The following is an 8,539-nucleotide window of genomic DNA, read 5'->3' as shown; positions in this document are numbered from 1 at the left end:
GGGTGTTGGAACCAGGTTTCTACACCCTAGGGATGTCTTGATGTTGGAGATCAGTGCCCGATCCAGCCTTCACGCTCACTGGATTACGCATACTCAATAGCTTCTGGGGTTCTATAGAACCACCTTCGCGTAGCTTTTGTCGTAGTGCAATCACTATTAACCACCCATTTCTTCGTTAATTAGGTTTTGGTTCGTTAATTACTAAGAAGATTCTCAATTATAAGCATACATGTAAGTGTGCACAGATAAATAAAAAGGTACCACCAATAAATAACATTCAATTACAAATCCCTAAACCAAATGCATAGTAGAACAAACCAACTAATCTTTATTAATAATGTCTTCAAAGCTTGATCCAATACAGACTTGACTCCTTCCTACGCACTCAACTTTAGGAGTTCGTGCACTTAGCTATGGACTCTACTAGGCCTCTACGCACTCAGCTATAGAGCCTCTACCCTACTACTACAACCCAATATCTTCAGATCTAACTCTATTCTCTACTCAGATATCCACATCTCACTATTACATCTCCAAAAGATTCAAGACCTAAAACTAACTTTTATGCTTAGAGCCTTGCTCTATTTATACAATCCCATGGTCCACGGACCACAGGTGGGCTGACACACTCTATATTAAATTTACATTATTTTAGGGTAGACAACCCTAGACTCTTAGGCTTCGCACCCGCATTTCACGGGGGATTTACATTCCATGGACCAAAACTCGGTCTTTAAGGCCCAAAAACTCACTATGGGGGCTCCGCTGCCCAATAAGCACATAACAAAATCATTATGACTTGTCACGTGCAACTTGGGTATACACAACCCACTGTTTGACTGTTTGTTATATTTGCTGCATCCGAATCTCCGAATTCTCAGAAGCAGGGTCGCCTTCCTGTCCAATTGTAGCAAGTGCTTGCATTTATGCCAGTCGCCCATCAATGGTAGAGGTAATGACGAATGCTTCGTCGATCCATGGTTGGATGTATTCCTTGAGCATTGCTTCGTCTTAGCGCATGGCATCTAATTGGTCCTTTAGTTCCCTTGCCTGCTGTATCCGGGTGAGTCATTGAGTAAGGGCAACCATCTGTACGGTACCTCAGACACTGTCATACTCCCACTATAACTCATGCATCTTGCGCTCTAGGTGTTGCATATTTGAGTCATCCTGTAGGTGCGTAAGCATGGTGAGTTCTTACTCCAACTGATCGGTGCAATCCTATGTTTCCTGGCCAATCTGTTCCAACCCTTGTTGGATAGGGTGGCCGTGCTGCTCTCTGACTTCAAGGGATGCAGCGGGCTGGGCCTTCAACCACAACTCAATGATCTGGAGGTTCAGCTCCAACTGAACCTTCGCTGCCTCCTCCTAGGCCTTACGGAATCTAGCCACCATTTGGTGAATCTTTTCTACTACTGGGAGTTCCATCGGCACAACCAATTCTGGTACACTACTACAGGCCTCCTCCATGGCCTATTCCAATCCCTAGGTTTGTAAAACTAGGTTGTGACACTGTAGATTGAGTTGTTCAAGAGTTCTATTTTGCTTGGTTAAAACCTAGAGGGCGTGACCCTCCTTGGCACAAATCTCAGTGGTTACCCCATCCTGTAGCTTGTATAGGGTTTCCTTGGGAAGAGTGGCCGAATTCAACCCCCAACCCTTCATCTGACTTGTCGTGGCCTCGTCGCCCGTGACTGCGTTGTGTGGGCACACACCATCTGATTGGCTCTAGATGTACCTATTGCGCCGTGTGGTTGCATCATTCCTATGGGTCGCACCTGTAATGCTTGCAACTACGGTTTGAGTGCCACCAACACAATTGTCTAGTCCACTATTAATTCCTCAAAGGCATCCTTTGTCTCTGATACCTTTGTCTTTTTCTATGGCGCTGACTTCTCTTGGATTCATGGCCTCTTCAGTTGAGTCGGTGTAGGGTCCGTGCGTTCTTCTGTTTGATCCTCCCCCTGTATGTCCTACTTCATGGACACTTCCTGGCCTTCTTCAGGCTCTCTGATTGGCGTGGTTGTGGGTTCTACCATCTATGTTATCGCTACTGCCTCAGCCGCCTTCAATTGCATGGCAATCTCCTGTTCCTGGCACCTTTTTTCAGCTAGCCGGGTAATGTGTAGCTTGGCATCTTTCTTACGTTGCTGCTCGGTGATCTTCTGCATTATAGCCAACTCTGGGGCATGACACTCCAAAGACCATGACTCCATTACCACAAAGATCACATTGTCCGTTGTGATGAATGGGAGCTTTATGCATGTGCATGCGGGATCCTTGCGTGCCCGGATATAGAGGTTATGCATATTTGCCTTGAATTATGCCATGCTTTGCAAACTGTTATGCACTGTAGGGGACAAGCAAGGCCTGCGGTCGATCCATGTTCATATGATCGTCTCTATGAACACCCAAAACACCTTTATTTCTTGAATCCTCGTCACGTATTTCATTGCCCATAGTGAGGTGTACCTCGCAACTTCAGGTAGGTCACCCTCAACTGCGGGAAATTGGTTGTGCTTCGGCAGCTCTCCTGCAACCAATAGGATGGATAAGAGCAACCACGCATAGTGGAAGGTCTTACCCTACTCCTGGGCCTCTCTACAGTTTGTCAAAAATTCATTGCAGAGGAACCACGCCCAATTGAACTGGACCCCCTCTGTGCACTGTTTTGCCAACGCAATTACAGATGGTGGCACTTTGTCTGCATGACATTTTCTCATCAATTTGTTGGCCAAAAGTTGGGTGGCTATGTGCACCCCCCAGTCCTTGATGCTTGTTATTGCATACCCTCTCTTCTTCTTCTCTAGCTTATATTTTGCCTTCATAGCTTCTGTGAGAGCCAAGTCACTTCTCTTTCTTGCTATGGCTGCGGGGTCGTTTCCTTGGACTGGTAGTTGGGAAATCCTGTGAATTAGGTTGGCCGTGATGGGAATCAGCTCCTCCAGCCAGAGATACCCATCATGCACTAGACACAGCAGCTACCGTATGACAAAGATGGTGATGGGCACGCAGTGGTAGTGGGGTATCCATCATAGATGGAGTAACCCAGCCCTCTCTGCTACATGTAGCCATTTTTGTTTCAGTAGTTTCTCCACAGCCAATTGGTGGAACTTCTCACCATTCGTGAGGTCCCAGTCTTTGAACTTCATATTAGGTCCCTATCCCAACAGTGGTCTGTCCAACCTTATTTCATCAAGAAGGAGCAGGGTCTAGAGCACACTCTTCATGGCCTCCAAGTCCTTGGGTATCTTGGCTTTCCCCTTCCACAAGGGGGTGTAGGGGGGTAACTTTATTACCGAAGGTACTTGGGAGATATTCTTCACCTCATCATCCCATGCTTCGATTTGGGAAATCAGAGCTTGCAGATCCTCCTCCTCCTCCTCCGCTTCAAGGGTGACGACTTTGTCATTTTTTTCCATGGACAATTTACTAAACCATGGGTTTTGTGGTGATACTCAGACGAGCCCCATTGTTTGCTTGTATTTCTGTGGTCGTGGTGTGCGTGGTGACTTTGGAACCTCTAGTGTAGCTGTCGCCTCTCTAGGCTCCTCTTGGACCATATGAGGCTTCAGGGTAACTTTTGTGAATAGCACTCTTATTCTTGCAGCCATCATCGTGTCAACAGTTGAGGGTGGTACGAGTTTGCGACACTTAGTGCTCTGTTCTTGCTTAATTCTCAAAAAACCAAGTGTTTCTGTGTGGCTAGCCTTGGTGGTTTCATAACCTCTTTTGAATTTGAATTTGACCCTTCCCCCCACTTCCGAGTCATTAATGCCCTTTTGGCAGCAAATTGTCCCAAATCTCGTTGTTAATTCGTGTCTTAATTTCCTGCTGCCTGCTCCTTTTTGCCTTCAATTGGATTTCTTGTCATGAACAGTGACACCAATGGTCACTTCTCTACCTACTCGAACAACAGCGTAGCCTCCTACATGTGTCTATGACCCTTGTGACATACTGACCCTGCGCATAATCCCCTTCTCGCATAGCTCTCCTACAGACTTGTTTACAGTCCCATAATCTCTTCCAACTGCTTGGAGCATTGAGACCGTGCTTTCTATAGATAGTTAGGTGGTCACACCACCTGTGAGAGGCTTCCCTACACCTTCCAACCTGGTCTGTAGGCACCCCTCAATTACCCTTATGTCATACAGTGTGTCACATTCTTCCTTATATGGTGCACTTCCTCAGTTCCCTTATCTAGTAAGGTGTAGCCACAACCATGGTAGTGTAGCCACAACTTGTTGGCAGAAAGGTTCTACTGCAGTCGTACTTTGGTCCCTATCGTGTCTTGTCATTCCTAGCTTATTTACATGGTATGCTTGCATGGATTCAGAATCCAGTTCACTTTTCTTCCTTGGTCGTACCCGATCTTTGAGCTCATGAAACTTATGGGTCCTTATATGGTTGACCCCGCGCAGCTGCATAATTCCTGTGCCCTGGCCCCTACAGATCATTCCAATTCTATGAGGATTCCTTCCTCCCAACCATATGGCCTTGACTCTGCCCATCATCTTTAGGATCATCTCCTCGCTCAAATTCTTGTACATGGCCCTAGAGGCCCCTCGAACCGTTGGTACGCGCCAGTTCCAATCAGTCCATCTGGCCTGGTGAGCCTTGTTCAAGATCCCGCATACCCTCTTGAATGCTGCTATGTGGAACTTTTTTGGTGCATGTCACTTTTTCTACTGCTGCAGCTGGTCTTGAGTGTCGATCCATAGTGCGGTTGGGGATGGCATCAGCAATGTTTGTACCCATCAACACAAGTGGGCGCACAGACTTGTCTGTCCTAGCTTCCCAGTTCTTGATCAACGATGGGGGCTGACAACCCATAATCGCATCCTCTTTTTATCTTCGTGCCAACTTGCCATGGTTCCTTGTCATGTACTCCATCCCTGTACAACTGTTGAAAATAGTATCCCTTCCAGCGTAGCATACCGCTGTGGTTCCGGTACTGCTCTTTCAACCTTGTCTAGGAAGTTCACCACCATCGTCACCTCATGATGTGTTGGTAGTTCCCTTGCCTCTATTGTCATGCGCTGGAGTGATGTAGTCATAATGTTGCAATTTAGAGTCGCTACATCATGCAACCGGTTCTACCAACATTCTACTTCCTTGTCGGAATCCGAAGTGCACGAGCTATCGCGCTCCCACGAGATTCTTCCATCTGTAGTCGAGTTCACCTGATCTTGGTCTCACACAGTTATCTGGTAAATGCAATCCAACTCATCATCGCTCTCATCATCGTGCATCGGTTTAGTGTAGCACACTTCTTCGGATGGGTCTAATGGGACTACCACGCGTAGTGACTTTTTCTCGAATATCATCGTCCTCTTCTTCAGGCTGATGACTCCATTCATATCAGTCGCCCAATCTATTCCTAACAATGCGGGGTAAGGATTGTTCTCATCGACAATATCTATCACTTCAAAGTTTGTCTATGTGCTTGCGCATTCGATATCAACTGTTACTCCTTGCAACCTTCCCATGGGTATGATCTTCTATTGGTTCGCCATTGATAATTGAATAGGGGACCACTGCAACGCGGGCCTACCCATGAGTTCCCAGGTTTTCTTAGGTAACACATTTGCATCTGACCCCAAGTCGAGGATTATCTGATCCATTTCATATTCACCAATCTGCACCACCAATCTCATCTCCCTCCCAGTTCATAATGTATGCTTCCCTAGTTTTTAGACTACACATGGTTCTCCCGACCCCTCGTACTGAGTGATCAGCTCTTGTAGTCCTTTAACTACATTATTGTCGCACAATAGCTTCATGCAGGTCTCCAGAAAGGTAGTAAGCATGGAAGGATCCATCCCCGGCTGTGGTTGGTCCTTACTACCTAAAGTGGAGGCTTCCGTGAAGCTCTTCTTAGCTTCGATAAATGTCCCTTTTGTGCGTTCTAATTCAAACTCAGGTTCCTTTGCAGGAGCCTTGTGAACCCATGTATCTTCCTCAGGCTTCTTCCCCTTATCTTCCCCTATCGTCGTGCCACTTCTGAGCATCATGTTCACGTTGGGGTCTTTGTTGTGGGGCTCAGATCTCATCATTTGGATATTCTGAGTGGGAGGGGCCTGTAGTAACCCTTTTTCACACATTTGTGTGATCAATGTAGGGAAATCTACTAGTTCATGATCAAACTGAGCACAGTATGAACAAGATATCCTCGTTGGATTAGTAAAATCACGGGTGTAGTGCCCTGGTCCTCCACAATTATGGCAAATCAACTATCTATGACCCCTTCTTGGTCCCATTCCTCCTCATCCTCGACCTCGCCCCTGAAATCCTGAACGTGCCATCCCCACCGCTGGGTCTAGGGCTTGCATTTCTATCTGCATCCTATAGGCTGGGGTACGACCCATCATGATCTCATAGTTATGACAAGTGTGATTGTCATGGCCTATCGACATATAGAAATTACAAAACAATTGTCGGGGAGTCTGCGTATACTTCTGCAACAAGTCATAGTTGTCTGTCATGTGTTTCCCTCCTATCTAAGAGATCGCACACAATGACACTAGTGTCGCACTTGGCCCTGCCTGTGCTTCTAGTCTCAGTGGCATTGGCCCCCCTCCTTCCAAGTAGTTCGCGCATACTAGATAGTGATCTTTGTCATGATCTTTACCTTTACATTTTATACACCATATTTCTTCACGTGCCTCTGGCCACGGTGCCCTGTCCTACTTTAAAATCTGCATTTCTAAGCGTAGATTCTGTAGTTGTGCATGGATTTGTTTAACTCCCAACCCAGGATCTTGTATTGGAGTCTCATGCAACCTCATTGCCATTTCCAATGCTATAGCCTTTGTTGAAAGCTTCTGCTGTGATAACGTCATCCTCAGGTGCAGTGTCAAGGATGCCACAAACCATACATGGTGTTGTGCATATGTGAGCATCATATTAGCCTCATGGATCATACTCTTCAGTCGCTGATCCAGATCCCAAGGGGTCTCGCCTAGGAGCATCGCAATATCTTTATACCCAATGATTGACTATGTCTCAGACTTTGGTCGACTAAATTCTCTGTTCAGTCCATTCTTGATCTTGGATATCCCTACATTTGGGTGATCATTAGAGTGCTTGATATACCAAGTCAGCACGCGATCCTACAACGCGCTTACCAATGTAGCCTTCTTGTTGGGATCATTCGTGACCCCTTGTGCTTCCCACACTGCTCTTACCATGAACCAAAACTAATCTAGGTCCTCATTTCCTACTCCTCTAAATACAGGTAGCTTGATCGCGTTAGCCATGTTGAACTGTCGGGTTAATGAAGGTGGAGTGGGAGGAGATGGACGTGAGGGAGGTGAAGCAGGTGGTGGTGTGGGTTGGGGCGATAACTGTGGAATGTGCTAGTTTATCAAACGAACCGCACTTCTTGGAGAGAACTGAGTGAGCTCCTCCTCGCTCTCTCGCGAAGGTGAAATTAGGGGACTGTTTTCTAATTCCTCACTACCTTTGTAGATCTTTTCGCTCCACATTGTCCCAAACATTAATGTATTCGCATAACCCTCTTTTCACATAACAACATCTTAATCCAGGTATTCAAAGTTTTAATGTACTTTCCTTGCGGTCCCTTGAGAAAACATCGTTCTTCTTCACCGTAACTCATGGTTGTGTCTATCACGAACTTAATGATGAATCCTCCTATTATCCATTCGAGCCAGTGGTCCACAACTCTCGTGATATTGTCTTCTAATGCCTCTAATCTGTGCACCAACTCCGAAGTCCACACTATTGGTTGCTCAAGATTATACCTTCCCTAACTGTTGGCTAATCTCTTGATCAAATCATATAGTTCTGTTAGAAAGGATGCAAATAAAATCTCATGGATTTCTGTATATACGTAGCGATCTAGCCACCTTTTCTTAGATAGCTGTGGAGTTCTGTTTTCCTGTGTCACGAACTCGTGAATCTTCTGGTACAACCACTCTTCAGTTTCCTTCTTCATTGGGTTCCAGTTTTTTGACATCAGACATCCCTTACGTAGATCCCAGTCCTAGCAATGGAACCATTTGTTGGCTACATAGGGCCTAACCTAGGTTCAGCAGTGAGTTTAGGCAAGAAAATCCCGGTACTACCAGCCCTTTCAGCAACAGTCCATGGAGCACAGACTGAGGTCTCACCCGAGGTAGTATGGGAGGGTGCTGGAACCAGGTTTCTGCACCCTAGGGATGTCTTGATGTTGGAGATTGGTGCCCGATCCAACCTTCGCGCTCACTGGATTACGCGTACTCAACAACGTTTGGGGTTCTATAGAACAACCTTCTCGCAGCTTCTACTATAGTGTGATCACTATTAACCACCCATTTCTTCCTTAATTAGGTTTTGTTTCATTAATTACTAATAAGATTATCAATTATAAGCATACATATAAGTGTGTGCAGATAAATGAACATATACCACCAATAAATAACATTCAATTACAGATCCCTAAACCAAATGCACAGTATATCAAACCAACTGATCTTTATTAATAATGTCTTCAAAGATTGATCCAATACAGACTTGACTCCTTCCTGCGCACTCAGCT

This window comes from Pinus tabuliformis, chromosome 3_2, assembly GCF_031772625.1.
Source record: "Pinus tabuliformis cultivar Carrire ecotype Pingquan chromosome 3_2, CPIR1, whole genome shotgun sequence".
NCBI lineage: Eukaryota > Viridiplantae > Streptophyta > Pinopsida > Pinales > Pinaceae > Pinus > Pinus tabuliformis.
This window is presented reverse-complemented; position numbering follows the sequence as displayed.